General features: G+C 39.5%; 1 protein-coding gene across 1 annotated transcript in view; it reads left to right on the forward strand.

Annotated features, from left to right (window-relative positions):
* ZCCHC24 (zinc finger CCHC-type containing 24) overlaps positions 1-14,796 on the forward strand; it is a 121,378-nt gene that overhangs the window by 68,117 nt on the left and 38,465 nt on the right. The gene's annotated exons all lie outside the window — the stretch shown is intronic.

Here is a 14,796-nt window from a genome sequence, read left to right on the forward strand (position 1 = left end):
GATTCTGGTTTTGAATCCAATTCAGTTTTCTCGGTCTCAGTGAGTGCCAAAGATTGGAACTATGCATTGTATAATGCATATTTCCTTTAAACATTTTCAGTGTGTTATTTTCTAATTCAGTTTAACATCTTCCTCTGCAAAAGAGCTAGGAGAACTTCCTTTTTACCCACTCTGCACTTCGGTCATGTACTCATTCACTTACTGTGTCTAAACAGTCCCATTGTTTATTTGGCCTTCATAAGAGTCTTCTGAATCTCTACACTTTACTGCTACCTGTATACAGATTGCTTCAAGTCAAGTTATTGACACCCACTGCTCTCTCTTCATCCACAAATCCAGTTATTTTCTCAGAGAAGGCAATCAGGTATGATTTACCCTCAGTGCATCCATGCTGACTGTTCCTGGTGACCTCGTTCATGTACCCAGAAGTGGCTTCCAAGAGGATGTGCCACAAGGTTTTGCCAGGGACCAAAGGGAGGCTGACCAGCCTTTATTTTCCCAGATCATCCTTTTTGGCCTCATCACAGCCCAAATCAAGAGATAGCAGGGTCTCTACAGACCTAATCTACAACAAGCAGAATAACCAATGCAGATTTTAGTCCTCTAAGGAGGAATTGGCCAGAAATATATATTGCCCAATTAGAGGGAAATCTGTGCTGGACAACTCAAACCATCATAAATCTGAAAAAATATTAGTTACATTTGTTTAACTTGTAGACTAAATGAGCTCTTTAGAGGTGGCCTTGTAGTTTTGCATACAGATACCATACTCAGTTCAGCCATTCTTAAAATGCATCGTTCTCCTCCTTTTTGTCAGCTAGCTTACCCCAAGACAGGGTGCTAACTGGCTGACTGACATACCAGGGCAAGTTAGCAATGTGTTGTGAGAAGTGTAAGAAAAAAACCTGAATGCTGAAGAAACATTAATTTTTTTGGTCTTGTTTTCTTAGTGTTTTCTGTAGTCCCTCACTTGCCACTTGATTTTCTTCTCTCTCCTTATTTTCCTTTCATCCCTGAGTGTTTCTTCTCCTCTCTTCCACTGGCCTACACTGACAGGAGGTATCACTGAGCAGAAGAGAAGCCTCTCTCTCATGTCTGTATAGCTTTACTACTACTCGTGTTTCCAGAGCAGTATTTTCACTTACCCCATATTTCACTCTGCAGAGACAGCTTGGCCAGAACATAGCACATTTTCCAGTCACAGATGTCCCTATCGGATTCATGCCTGGTTCTTGGCGACGTGGTAGAAGGGAGGTTTTTTTAATTGTACTTCAGCTAATACAAATGATCCCAAGCCAATATAAAGCAAATTTCTTTATCCTCTTTGCTTCATACTGGAAGATCAGGTCTTTCTGACCACATGCGTTTCCCTCAGTACTTACATGAGGAAAGGCTAATGTTTAATTCCAAATAAACAATTACTAGATACTCCATTAAAGGAAAATGACAGAATTTTTAATACATTCCTTTTCAAATATCAAGACACGTGGCTACAGATCTGGTCTTACAGTAAGTGACAAAACATATGTTGTCAAGGTCATAATTTACAGTCAGATCCTTGCGTCTATGAAGATTTTCCCCTAAACTTAAGGGGAATTTCCAACTGTACCACAGGTCATCCTGCATGAATCCACCTGCAAGACTGGAACCTAAGATTATTATTTTTTTCCCACAAAAACTTTAGCTGACTGGTTTTAACTTCTGAAAGAGAGGGTGCAGTTCCATTGTAGAATCTAAGTACTCTTTAACAAAAATACATATGTTTTCAGAAATCAGAACACTGCAGATCTATTGCCAAGAAAAGAAAAGAAAAAAAAAAACCACTATGAAGACAAGCACAAGGTATTAATAAGGTGACATTTAAAATACTGTTTTCTCTGATCAGAACTGGTTGCTGAACTGGTTCCCTGCTAGTGATGGAGTATTCTCATGCAGAAATACCAGAAGCAGGTCACAACAGAGTAGCTCTATTTACATCAATGCAGCCAGCAAGTATGTTTGCAGACCTACACGTTCAAAATTTTTTAATGCATGGATTTTAAATACAATGGGAAAAAGCAGTCACTTAGTCTGATCATATCAACTTCCTTGATCTTTTATTTTTACTGTGTTCTTTCACTTTCCTTCTTTCCACCATTGCCATACAATGGAAAAAGCTGCAGGGGGGGAGGGAGACAAAGGAGCAATGGATTTTCTTGGCTAATCCAATTCAAGCGCATTCAAAGAGTTCTTCTGGTCAAGCTTGCATATCAAGTTTTATCTCTAGTCAGTATCCAGAAAGCAATGTCCTAGTGCTCTACAGTATAAGGGGAATTCGAAACAGGCTTTCTGTACTTGCTGTTATTTTTTGACAGCTTAAGGGCTAAGATAAAGTAGAAAAGTAAATTGGTCAGTTTGTGCACAGGCACTGTTTCTAGAGAGCAATGCTCCCAAGGAGAAGCAGTGGCTGCCACAGAAGACAACCCGCACTTGACATCAGGGTGCTGTGCAGGCAAAAAAATGGGATGCCTGCCAGTTCTCAAACCAAATGACAGCAAAGCCATAGGTATACAGTCTCTAACTTCCACAGCTGCCGGGAAAGTCTGTGTTACGTCAGTATCATTATAGGTCTCCACACCAGTCAGTATCACAGCTCAGATTTTAATTGTATCTGAAGTGAACTCAGGAGTAAAACATCTTTGTCCTGAGTGATGGGCAACTGTTTACTTCCAGTTTTAAGTAACTTTATATGTACATCACAAGAAGAAAAAGACAATACCCACCCTCACCAATCAGTCTTTTCTGGTACATGTGAGCAAGCATTATAAAGCACTACATCAAAAAATGTCACAAAATCTCAGTCTCAGTGAAACAGTTGTAAAGCCTAGGAATTAGCCATTTTCTTGATTGTTTACCCTAGTATCCATTTAACTTTAATGGATAACCTAACAGGGATTTTTTTAAAAAATATATTTTTTATGTATAAATAAAAGGCAGGATTATCTACTCCTAGCACAGTTTGTCTCAGAAACAATTACAGACTCTGTGGCATCTTGCAATCTTGGCAGCTGTACTGTCGTCTTATATGGGAATATAGATGCATGTTTGTCTTGAGAGCTCCCAAATCCCTGCATTCTCCATAAGAAAGAATGGGACAGGAAATTTCTGGGTTACTGGGCTCTTTGGCGCAGCTGTCTCTTTTGCTTTCACACGTATTTCTACAGCAAGATGAGAGCCATCTTAAGCAATGGAAACAGAGTCTCATTCAGCAATGGTTCTTTTCTCTTTTGTCTGCTCTAAAAGAGTCTGAGTGTTAGGAAGAGTAACAAGCACTGAACTTTTCCCCACATACACAACTCACACAAAGGAATGAAACTGGGTTGAGATAAGAATCTATTTTTTTCTCTTTAAGAAAAAAAACAGTTTAAGTTCAGTTTCCTTCAAATTGAGTTTACTGTTGGAGTCTTAAGACTTAAGTCTTAATCCAGCAAAATCTACCTGATCTCAGTATAATTTTTCGTGTGCTTTTGAAGTTAAATATGTATTTAAGAACTTGCTTGCTTGGGTGATTAGGCTTGCGACAGAAGATACATGCAAACACCTAGATCTCAGCTCTTATGCCTACAGGTTTAGGTATCAAGTGCCAAAGACACAGCCTTTACATTCTCAAATATTTTGCCATGTTCTGCAGTCCTTAATCCTTAAATTCAAAGAGAGCTTTCCTTGTTCAGTAACAGAACTTAATCCATTTTTCCTCTTAGTTGTGTTCTTACACTCTTTTTATTCTGTTTGACCCATATTGCTATAATAAGAGTCTACAATTAATAATTTTGCCTCACCACATTCCTATTGAGCCAAAAGTAGCTAATAATCCATGGGGAAGTGTGAAGAATAAGAAAGGCAATGATGTGTCCTGAGTGGTATAGTGGAATTAAACCCTCTTCCCTTCAGGTCCTGTTCTAGCTCTGGAATGTTTTTTCCCCTTAATGCAGGTTCTCATTCAGCCATATTTTGTGCCTTATATGCAAAAAATATAGATAGGCAGAGGCCTACCATGAGAAGCAGAAAATTACATCAGCTCACTATTTCGCATAAATATTTTGTGAGTAGAAGTTTTGGCTTTTGTTTTGTGATATAACCTGAGAAACAATAGTGGCTTGCTAGAAAAGATAAAGAATACATACAAAAGAAAGAGAAGAGGCAACCAAAGTGCTAAAGATGTAACAAGACCACAGGCATGACTTTCCTGGAAGGGCTACAAGGCTTGAACCCCTCCTCACACTGGTACCACCAAAGCAGCTGCAACGCAACTCCACATGATGAAGAAACTGCCTCCTCTCCCTCCTGGCAGCATCCGCTATCTTAAAAAGGTACAGGGACCAAGATTTCCCAGTGATTATTGCTTCTCTCTGAAGTGACCTGTTTTATACATATTTAAGATGGCCTAGGGGAAGATGCTCAGTGACTTCCAAAAATATCAGGCTTTTTGGAGGGGCTGACAACACGGTGACTAGGAGGTAAGGTGCTGCCATGCAGGCTTATTCCAGTGTGCACAGGAGAATTGGAAATTCAAAGTGATATTTGCACAGTACTTCAAGGAAAGCACAGTAACAACAAATGTAAAATATTACTGGTAGTCATAAGTTCTGCATCAGTTAGGAGGCTCTCACTAGGAGACATTTTAAAACTCCTAATCTCTTAGCACTTTATGTTCAAATCTCCTCAAACCAGATACCAATTGCAAGTGACAAAATGTTACTGCCCTTCTATTTATGTTCATCCCAATGGGACCTACCTGTATCTTATTCCCACTGGCTTCTACAGCACAACTGCTGCTGCTGCTGTTGAAGCCCCATTTGAAACCACACAGGTTGTTCAGTGCCCTGCTATGTGATTTCCCCGGGGATTATGAGCAGCATGGTTTGCCTGTACCGTAATCTGTTCACGCATTGACAAAAAACCACACAGCTCAACAGGCATATAACATAAACCACTATTTTAGGCCTGAACCTCAAAAGAAAAAAAAAAACATTAAACATTTGCAGCAGAAATAGCCAATGTCCATATTTTGTATGGGAACAAGATAGTATCTTAATGTAGAATGTTTTAGAGCAACATAACCAGCTTAAAACTGCTCACATGTTAACTGATGACATTTTGACCACAGCATACAATCCCCAGACATGCAATTTACTGAGTATAAATAAGCCAAAAGAAGAGGGGAGAAAACTCCTCAGAGTCCGCTACACGTGATAAACACAAGCACTGCAGAAATCTGCTGATAATCCCCTTTTCGGTTTGTGTTCGCAGCTAAATCTACTTCACTTCCTATGATACTGAACATCATGCAGTCCTTTGAGGTCCACCACTAGCCATAAATCCCAGGCAGGAAACGGTTTTCAAGCCTAGGAGGAAAGAAAGCATTTCATTTTCTAAAGCCAGCCCTGTGTAACCAGGTCAAACAAAGTTTGGAATTGAAGCGCTTGAAATCCAGGATATAATTGTGTATGTTTTTCTGTTTGTTTTGTTACCGGTCAACCGGATACAACAAATAAAACCATTTTTCTTTCTTATTTTCTCTCTCTGACTGTCTCTTTGGGAGCTCCTCTTTGAGAGCCAACCTCTCCATAAGCCAGTGCTTGAGGTCATAGCTCCCTAACTTTAGGACATCTGCTAGGTCAGATGTACTTGAAGAGAATCAGCTGCTTGCAGCAAGTACATTATTGGCACACTAGAGTCACAGACAAATGTTGAAGGTATCCCTCTTTTTCTGTCTCTCTAACAAATACATATATCCATATATCCCATTTAAAATTTCTTGTCTTGATCAGAGCTCTATCTCCAATGCTGATGCAGAGCATTAGATTAAGAGTTCAAACTCTTAAATAATTGAATTGTAAGCTATAGTAATTACAGGAAAAAAACACACAAAACAAAATACTACCTTTACTTTTGGCACTAGGTACTGAATTTGCTCTGTACTGTATTCCTTCTAATTTTCTGAAAAATCACAGAAGTAAAGATACAAAAGAATAATATAGTAATTTAGTGTGTTGAACGCCTGAAAAAAACAGATTGAGGAACTGTACTTTGTGAAAACAAAACCCTTTCTTGATGTCAAACCGAACATCCAAATCTAGAGATTCTCCAAAGCACTAGCTGCTTACGAAGCACTTGGTGCCCCTTCTTATATTCATTATTTAAAACATTTCTGTTGTTTCAGTAGCACGTGTAAGAAAAAGGCAAATAAATACACAGGATTTGTGCTCCAATAATGAATATGTGTATACAAATGAAGAGGAAAAGCTTATAAGAAATTATTTCTTCTTTTTAAGCCACCAAAGGCTTGTTCTAGAGCTCCTTCAAGCCACCTTTTGCATGCCATAAATGAAATGTTATGCTAAAATAGAGCAGTCAGTTTTTACAGTAAGGAAAGAATCTGCCTGGAAAAAAATACAGCAGGCTTGATTCAAAACTTGCACGCTGGAGTGCCAGGTTGGCAGCGGTTGAAAGTGCAATGGAATTGAAAGGTTTCCATCTTGCCACTAAGCTTTAACACAGTGTGTTAGATATTCATACTGCTTTGGCAAAGACCTGCAGCCCCAAGTGTACTAATTTCTCTCAAACTTTTGAAACTCTCACTCAGGAAAAAGCAGAAGGTACAGGGAAATTGGTAACATACCCCTCAGGGAGCTCCTAAAAGCCAGTCAAAATTGCAGTACCTGTATTTAGGGGGTGGCAGTAAATATCCTTCCATACAGTTCATCTCTACAATAGTTTAAGAGGAAAATGCTAGGAACTAGATTCACAGCCACTATAAAGCTATCAAGCCACATTTATCCATACATATCTGTTTAGGCTAAGGATCAGACCTCAACCATCTTCACCAAATCTTGTGTTATGAAAATAAATAGGAAAAATCATCATATATTAAACGCCCTTTTAAGCTCTGTCCACTTTGTCCTCTGTCATCCAATACACTTTATTCTTTCCATGTATACCAAGAACTAATTTCAGTTATGCACCTATTTGTTTGAAGTCTGCTAAGACAGAAAACATTAATGAGGAAAGGTACAGTCAGAAACGGATGCAGTCTCCTTTACAGGAGTGTAAGTCTGTCTCTATGCTTTTGCAGTAAATGAGGTCTTAAATGAAAAGAATAAGGGAGTAAAACAAACTTAGTGCATTAATTTAAACAAGAGTTATGTTTTCTATTTCAAAGCATTTTCCCTGTGTTACATCATAGTAACAAGATTAAAAATCGGATGAGGTTTAAGTTTTAAATTTTCATTTGACAGACCCTAGGCAAAGCTCTTCTGCTTGTCTGCAGAGACTGTACAATCTCTGCGGCAGTACCACGGTTGTAGTTCTTCCCCATGGCTGAGCCCAGGTTGAGGGGGAGCCAGTGCAAGCTGCCCAGCCCTTGTAAGATCAGCGCACAGGAAGAGAGTGAGCTCTGGCAATGGCTTTTGTCTGCAGGAATTTGTCTTTCAGGAACTAGATTGAAAAGCATGTCTTGATAAGTCACCAACACAAGCAGCATGTTTAAACCAAGACACTTCAACAGAGAAAATGGAGCCTTTTATAAAAACATTCTTGCTAATCTACTTGATACCATTTGACCCTCCAAAAAGTGCAAGTCTGAAAACAAAAATATCTTTTCTAAGCTGACTGTAAGTCATTTTGATTCTATCTGCATTTTTTAAGTTAGAAGGCAAAGCATGGGGAGCATAAGGATTTTCATGTAGTGTTTGACAGTCACGTTGTTCATTATCTTCACCCAAAATAAGAAATATGGAGCATTTAGTCACTTGTGATTTTTTTCAGTGGAAACGAATTCTGACCTAACGCTGCCACTTGATTAGCACATTCACAATAGTTATTAATTCAGTCTTTTGTCAGCTGTGCTCTTTCAGACACAGTACTCTGATTATATTTCTGAGAAGCAAGGTCAGAATGGAGTTTGGAAAAGATACCACCTCTGGCTCAGGACATCCCTCAATTACAAATCACTGGAGGTTGGGAGAGCATACTGGGGTAAATACTGGTTTATGTTTAGCTTGGTTTTGTACTCTTCTCTGACCCTACCAGGGAGTGGAGTAGCACCTTTGTCTGGCCCAGTACAGCAATTCTGATATGTACATGCCTGCATGAAATGAAGCTATTTAATGAATGAAATAACTGCCTTTAGTTACAATAAAAATAAAAAAGGTCCAACTCCAGAGAAGGTGGTACAGTTACCACAGCTACCATTAGATCTACATTTACAAAAAATTAAGGTATTAGGTATGCTATACTGTAAAACAAAATCTTGACACAGAACCACCTGACAAGTTGCAGATAACAGCCACCATACAAGATGTGATTCAAATCCTAGGTAATAACAACCTTACATTCTTTACAGTTTGTGGAGAGGGAAGTGGGCTTGCAGCTCATTTATTACATATTATTTGGAAATAAGGATAGAGGTTAATTAGAAAAATCACAGTGAACCTTTTATTTTCACATACAGTTTAGATTTTACTGTTTTTTAAAAAGGGGAGAAATGAAGGTTTAAGACTGTACTTCATCACATTGGGGGCAATAAAAAGGCTGCATTATTTTAGCATTCAGCATGGTCTGATCTGGTTTTAGAGTTAGAAAGTAGCACAATTCTTTGACACAATAAGACAGTTAATGTTTTTAACATATCAAACAGATATGTAAACTTCTTCATCGTGTGCCTCTCAATTTCTGAATGGATTTACCAAGTGTGTGCATTGAGATGTGTGTCAGCACAGCTCTTTACTTGTCTGACACACAGAATGACTGGGCATGTACAGATCAATGTACAACCATACCCTGCTCTTGGTTTCTGAAGTATTGGCTCACATTGAAAGTCCCGTCTACAACATCTGCTGAGAAGTCACTTTCTTAAACCCTTTTTGATTTCAGTGCTGTTAGGATTCAGCTCCTCCGTGTAATGTTACCACTACAGTAAGAAAAAGAAAGGAGTACATTTAACATTAAAAATCTGCGAAATGTACACTAGAAACAAACCAATACTCTTCCCTGAATGATGCATTTTCATCAGCCCTTCAAGCAAGGACTACCAAATCACAAAGGGAAGAGCTGTAAGGGCTTTTTCAGCCTGTCCAGGAGGCAGGAAGGAGAAAAATGAAAGGCACTTGTGCCCTTTTATCGTACCTTAGGCCCAGAACATCAGGTTTCAGCATCTTTGGGTTTTGTAAGAGGTTCTTTGGAGGAGACTGAATAAGCAGAGGATGGTAGTATTGGGGGGTCTGAAATCTGGCCAGCAGTTTGCCTAAGATTTTGAGCATAGACAGGGTTTGAACAATTATGAGTAGATTTTTACACTTACTAGTAAATCTAGAATCAAACTTGTAGATTGTTTCAAAACTTTATTTCTTTTTGAATGGCAGTTTTTGCTCAAGTTTTACTTTAGCAAATTAAACTCTCTACAAAGACTACTTTAAAGGAGGGTTTTTGTCTGCAAAACACCCATTGCCATGCACTTAGTACCTCTCTTAGGAGATGTGAAGTCTGCAGCAAAGACATGACTATAGCAGATACCCTTCATTAAAACAAAAGGAAAGGCACAACCTGATATTTCTAATGTGTGAACAGGACAGCTATCTCATCCACCACCTTTTGAAGGCAACAACGGGAACTCTTTCATGGGTTTCCACAGCCTCTGCCCAATGCCAAGTACATACATACACGTAGGTGCAATGTAGAAACTTGCTCTGAAGAGTGTTGGCAGCCAAACTTGATTAGAATACAGGTCTCCAGACACTGAAGTCCTGCTCTTAGACCTCATCCTTCTGGAAGCCGAGAAGTAATTACCAGGAGAGGTTTGGTCTTTTTGCATTATTTTACACTCCCTTGCTTTTCACTGCTTTCTGACTTTGCCAGTGAAAGTGCCTACTGCTGCCCTGTTCTTGCTCCCCTTCCCCGATTTCCATGGTTCAAATGTTTGGAAACGCTTTGTAGAATTCTGCAAACTTTTTCCAGCCGTGCCAAAGCAAACTTGAACTCAGCCTTCTGAGGCTTTCCCATCACTGCTGACACTGTCTTGGTGATCTGCCTGCTATGAAGTTTTTGCTGGGGTTTTCTGACCATTTTTGCACATCCACTGTGTTACAGCTAAATGAGCTATGGGTGCCAAGGGGAAAAAAAACCCTACATTGCTTTCCCTTGGTTGGTTGCATTACAGAACTGTTTAAATACAAAAAGTCAGAGAAACAGAGAGGAGGGGAAAGGGCAGAGAGAGAAGCAGTGTGTGCATATGTATTTGAGAGAGCAGGAGAACTGTAAATAAAGGTGGTCTTAGTGAAAAGAAGTACTGTCTCTTTAAAAATAAAAAATAAATAAATAAAACAAACCAAAAAAACCCCCCTCAGTGTTTTCTTTAGTCTTTTTCATTCTTTGGCAGCATCCCAAAGATTTCACTGTCCTTGTCTCCAGCATCTGGAAACCATCAGGGTAAACAATAGAGTGCTAGGAACTGGAACCCCTGCCTCAGCTCCCGTGGGACCTCGCTCTGGAGAACATGAGAACACAAACCATTGGACACCATGTGGTCAATTACTTCAAACTAACAAATCTGTGTGCCTTCCTATTTTCTGTTTTCCTTGGCACCACATGACCCTTTCACAATGGAACCCAGCTGTTGAAAAAGCCAGACATTTTCTTTTTTAACCTCTTGCTTACTTTTGTGCTTGCTTTCCACAGCAAGCTTAGGGTTGGCATGTGCCCTAGGTAAAAGTGTCCTGCTTATTAAAATCCTGGCTGTCTGTAATGGTTGCCTGTTTTAGTCAGCAAGAGAGGCTCGAGAGTATTAACTTAACAGGATCATACCGCAATGAGGACTCCACAGGTGGTCCTGTGTTTTCTGGGTTTCCTGACATTGCATGCCAGCACTTAAAGCAGATACACCAGGACGCTTTTACAGCCTGCCTGTTTTGTGCAATCAATAATTGTATGTGCAGTTGTGACCTACTTTTAAAAATTTGTTCCTAGTGCAGGTGCTTTATTGGCAATTGCAAAGAGGTAAAGTTGTCTCAAAAGCAAAGGGGGCCTGCCCCTTTCAGTGCTGTGAAATAAACTTTGCTCTGGATTAACCATGCTAGCTCCAGGACTGAAGCTCGAGGTCATGCGTGGGGTGGGGAGAGGGCTGACAGGTCCTTGTTCTTTCCAGGCATCTGTTTCAAAAGCCAATCTTTGAACTATGTGAAACCATCCAGTGTTACTAACCACACACAAGCCAAGACTTCTATACTACGTTTAGATGCATCATCTTATTCTGTGTTTTACTTTCATTAACTTCCTCCAAAGAGTGGGGATGCTGAACGGAATGGAATTGTGCTCCTAGCACATGCTGAAGAAAAGCAACTGACATTTCATGTATAAATAATCATACATGCTCCCAGATTCACAATTTTATTTCTGGGAGAAAGATAAGTATGTATGTAATGCTGCAGCTGGAAGACAAGAATAAAACAAGGACATGCTATGCAGTGGGATTCTTGCAGTGCAGCGCATCCAGAGATGTGGTGTTATATCTGTTTTGGCACTCACCTTCATCAGCTTTGACCTCAAGCAGGTGATTGCTTATCTGCTGAACAAAGACAGTTATATCTGTTTGTAAAGGTTAGGGAGTTGGCACTGGTATGGTCAGAATACTTGTTCAGAGCAACTAGATTCACAGTGCTAGCTAATTTGATCAAATCTGTATTGCAATGCGAAAGGGCTATCGCACTGAATTGGCCCAACCTATCTCCACAGGTTGATTGGCAAGGCTGGCCTTGCCTTTGACTGCAGGAGGACCTTCCTAAGGGTTAGCTGTTCAAGCCCTGACATCTTCACTAAGCATTGAGCTCACTTTATTAATTTCCAGGTTGCTATATTGAATTATATCACCTAATTTCTATTAAGATTACAGCAATCTCTAGCAACTTAGCACCCTGCCAATTTATTTCCATTTCCAGCGAGCAGTGGAGATTGTTTTTCTTTTTTTCCACCCTCTTTGGATTTATGCATAAAACTTTTTCACTGTAATGACCTTACATTAAAACACAACCCAACTAATACAAACAAAATGAAACAAAGTAATAATATACACATATCTGCTGTGAGCTGCAGACACCAGCCGTAATCACAAAAGTTGACAAGTTTTAAACTTACAAGGCAAACAACCCAGGAGACCAGGTAGGCTGAATAAGCAGGGAATGCTTCAGAATGTTACCTGCAACCTTGTTAAAGGTATGCTGCTAAGCCTAAGATTAATGAGATGGATGCCTGAAATCGGCAGAATCTTGTTCCTCCCCTTTCAGTGAAGTACAATATGTATTTTGTGTACAATTTTATAGTTCTATTTCTTTTCAGAGAGATGAAGATGAATCATTAAATGGGTTTGCTGGAGGAACTCCTACTGCAGGATGTAGGCATTAAGCCATTTTGTGGCCAGTAGTATAAATATATTTAAAAAAAAAAATCCCAGATCCAGCCTATAGCTCAGCAGTTATACTAGGGAAGCTTTTTCCCCTTTTCTGCCAGTGTTTTTTGATCCCAAATGTCTGCAGAATTCATTAGCGTGATACTGAAGGGGTAGAAGCAGGTATGGGGAAGGGGAGGGTTAAGACGATGCAGTAGCAACTTAAACAGCACAGTGCATACTTAATCTTTTACTATTCATGAAAGGACTGGTTAATTGTGCGGCATAAGTTCAAATCAATCTACTACTTCCCTACACGAACATCTTGGACAACTTCCTGTCTAGCTGATAGATATTCACAAAAGTATAGATAAAATGAAGTTCTGTGAAGGAATGCTCTGCCTGTGGCAAGAAAAATATCTTACAGGAGTTAAGGGAGTCTGCCTTAGCTAACTGAAGCAGTCCCAGCACAGCTTGAATGCAAGCCAGGGCACAAATGAAACCACTATAATGGCACTGATGGATGACCTCATTCTGGCAATGAAGAGAGAACACATCTATTCTCTTCATCCTGCACCTCTTCAGCGTTTGACACTACTGGCCATAACATACAGCTGTTGCACCAAGAGGAGGTGGCAGACAACCAGAGGGATGTGTTAAGATGGCTTCAGTCTTTTTCAACAGAACAGCACTTCCAATAGTTGTCCCCCTTCCTTGGCTCAATTTTGTGGCATCCCCCAAGAATCGGTTTTCCCTCTGGTCTCTTACAGTATCTGTGTGGTTGCATTTACTAGGTAGAATGGTTGCATTTAAATGCCAACAATATGTATACATGTGACACACATAGCACTTGCTAGTTTTCACTGCCTGCAACCATATCACTTCGACATAGTAAGCCCATGTTCAGTGGGGTAAATTGAATTCATAGATGAAAAACAGCTGCTTGAAGCTGAACAAGAACAAGAGCTCACACTGGCGGCCAGAGGAGAGAGCTTTTGGAAATGTTTTAGGACTAGCGCAATCTCAAGATCAGTCAAAAATTAGTCACTCTTTTAGAACTGTTATAGTATTACTCCCCAAAACTAACTTGTTATAATTATCAAGCAACATTTTTCTTCCCCTCTCCAAATACTGAAGTTTAGCCCTTCTTTGCAGGAAATTATCTAGTCTGCTTTACTCGCATCTTCCTCACCTCTCTGCTTGAGTGCAATACTGCATACCTGAATATGATGCCTACACCTCTTAGGAAGCTAAGGGCATTCAAGAATAGTGCAACATGTGTCCCTAGCAATTCAAGACTCAGCTTGACTTCTACAACTTTCCACAAAAGAGAAGTACAGACTGGATCACATACTGAGATCCTACAGACACATTCACTGAATTCATGGGATATTCTAAACATCTTTGATTATTTGGTCCGTAAAATCCTTATATTTGAGTTGTTTCATGAACTGGGCCATATTACCTAAGGGTGCCTGCAGTTGCCTTATTAGTATCACCAACAGTTTCACTAGCACTTGTCCCCAAGGGCAGCAACCTTTTTAATGGGGGAGTCTTCACTTCAGGAATAAGGGCACTCAGGAATTAAGGATTACCACAAGCCTCCCTGAGCACAAGGTGTGCACAGTTTGAGCTTGTCTTCAGGTAAAAATGTATTGAATTACATATGTTTACGATATATTTAAAAGTGAAAAGTCCTGTCTAGAACAAGATTTCCACTGCACTAAAGAAGGGTGGGAAAGACTGCCAAATGATGTTATGACATAATGTACTGTCTGGAATTGCTTTGGTCTTACTGCTGATTATCCCAGGATAACAAACTGTCTAGGATATTTTCTTCCATCTTTCTATACATCTAAAGGATGCATATCTTCTTGCTGGTTTTGAATCAGCACAGCACGCAGAATACTTCAGCTCCTGTGTTCTCTTTACGTGTGTTAGTACTGTGTTTAATATGAGTTAATGTTTGTCTGTGCTCCCTGTTTGAGAGAACCTCTTTTTTCATCAGGAATGGGTTTTTTTTTTTCCCAGTCAAGTCTAGGAAAGTGATTGTAATTCTGATGTCGTAAGAGAGGTAAAAAGGCAAATTTTCAAGTTCTCAGCAAGTATTCAAAACCATCATCTACACTCATTTTTGGTTTGAAATTCAGAAGAACGCAAAGCCAATATGCAATATTTTCCCGTCTACTACAGTTTCTACACTCAGCTGGGATCTCCCGCTCAATTTTGAATGGAACTGGTATATCATTAATTGAAAACAGTTTACTGGTGTAATTTCACGTTTAAAAATAATTGGCAAGTTGTATACAGTCAGATTTCTGTGACTTTTTTCATTAATTGCTACAGTTTGTGTGTCTGTTTCTACAATAGATTTTAATAAA

This window comes from Accipiter gentilis, chromosome 9, assembly GCF_929443795.1.
Source record: "Accipiter gentilis chromosome 9, bAccGen1.1, whole genome shotgun sequence".
Lineage (NCBI taxonomy): Eukaryota > Metazoa > Chordata > Aves > Accipitriformes > Accipitridae > Astur > Astur gentilis.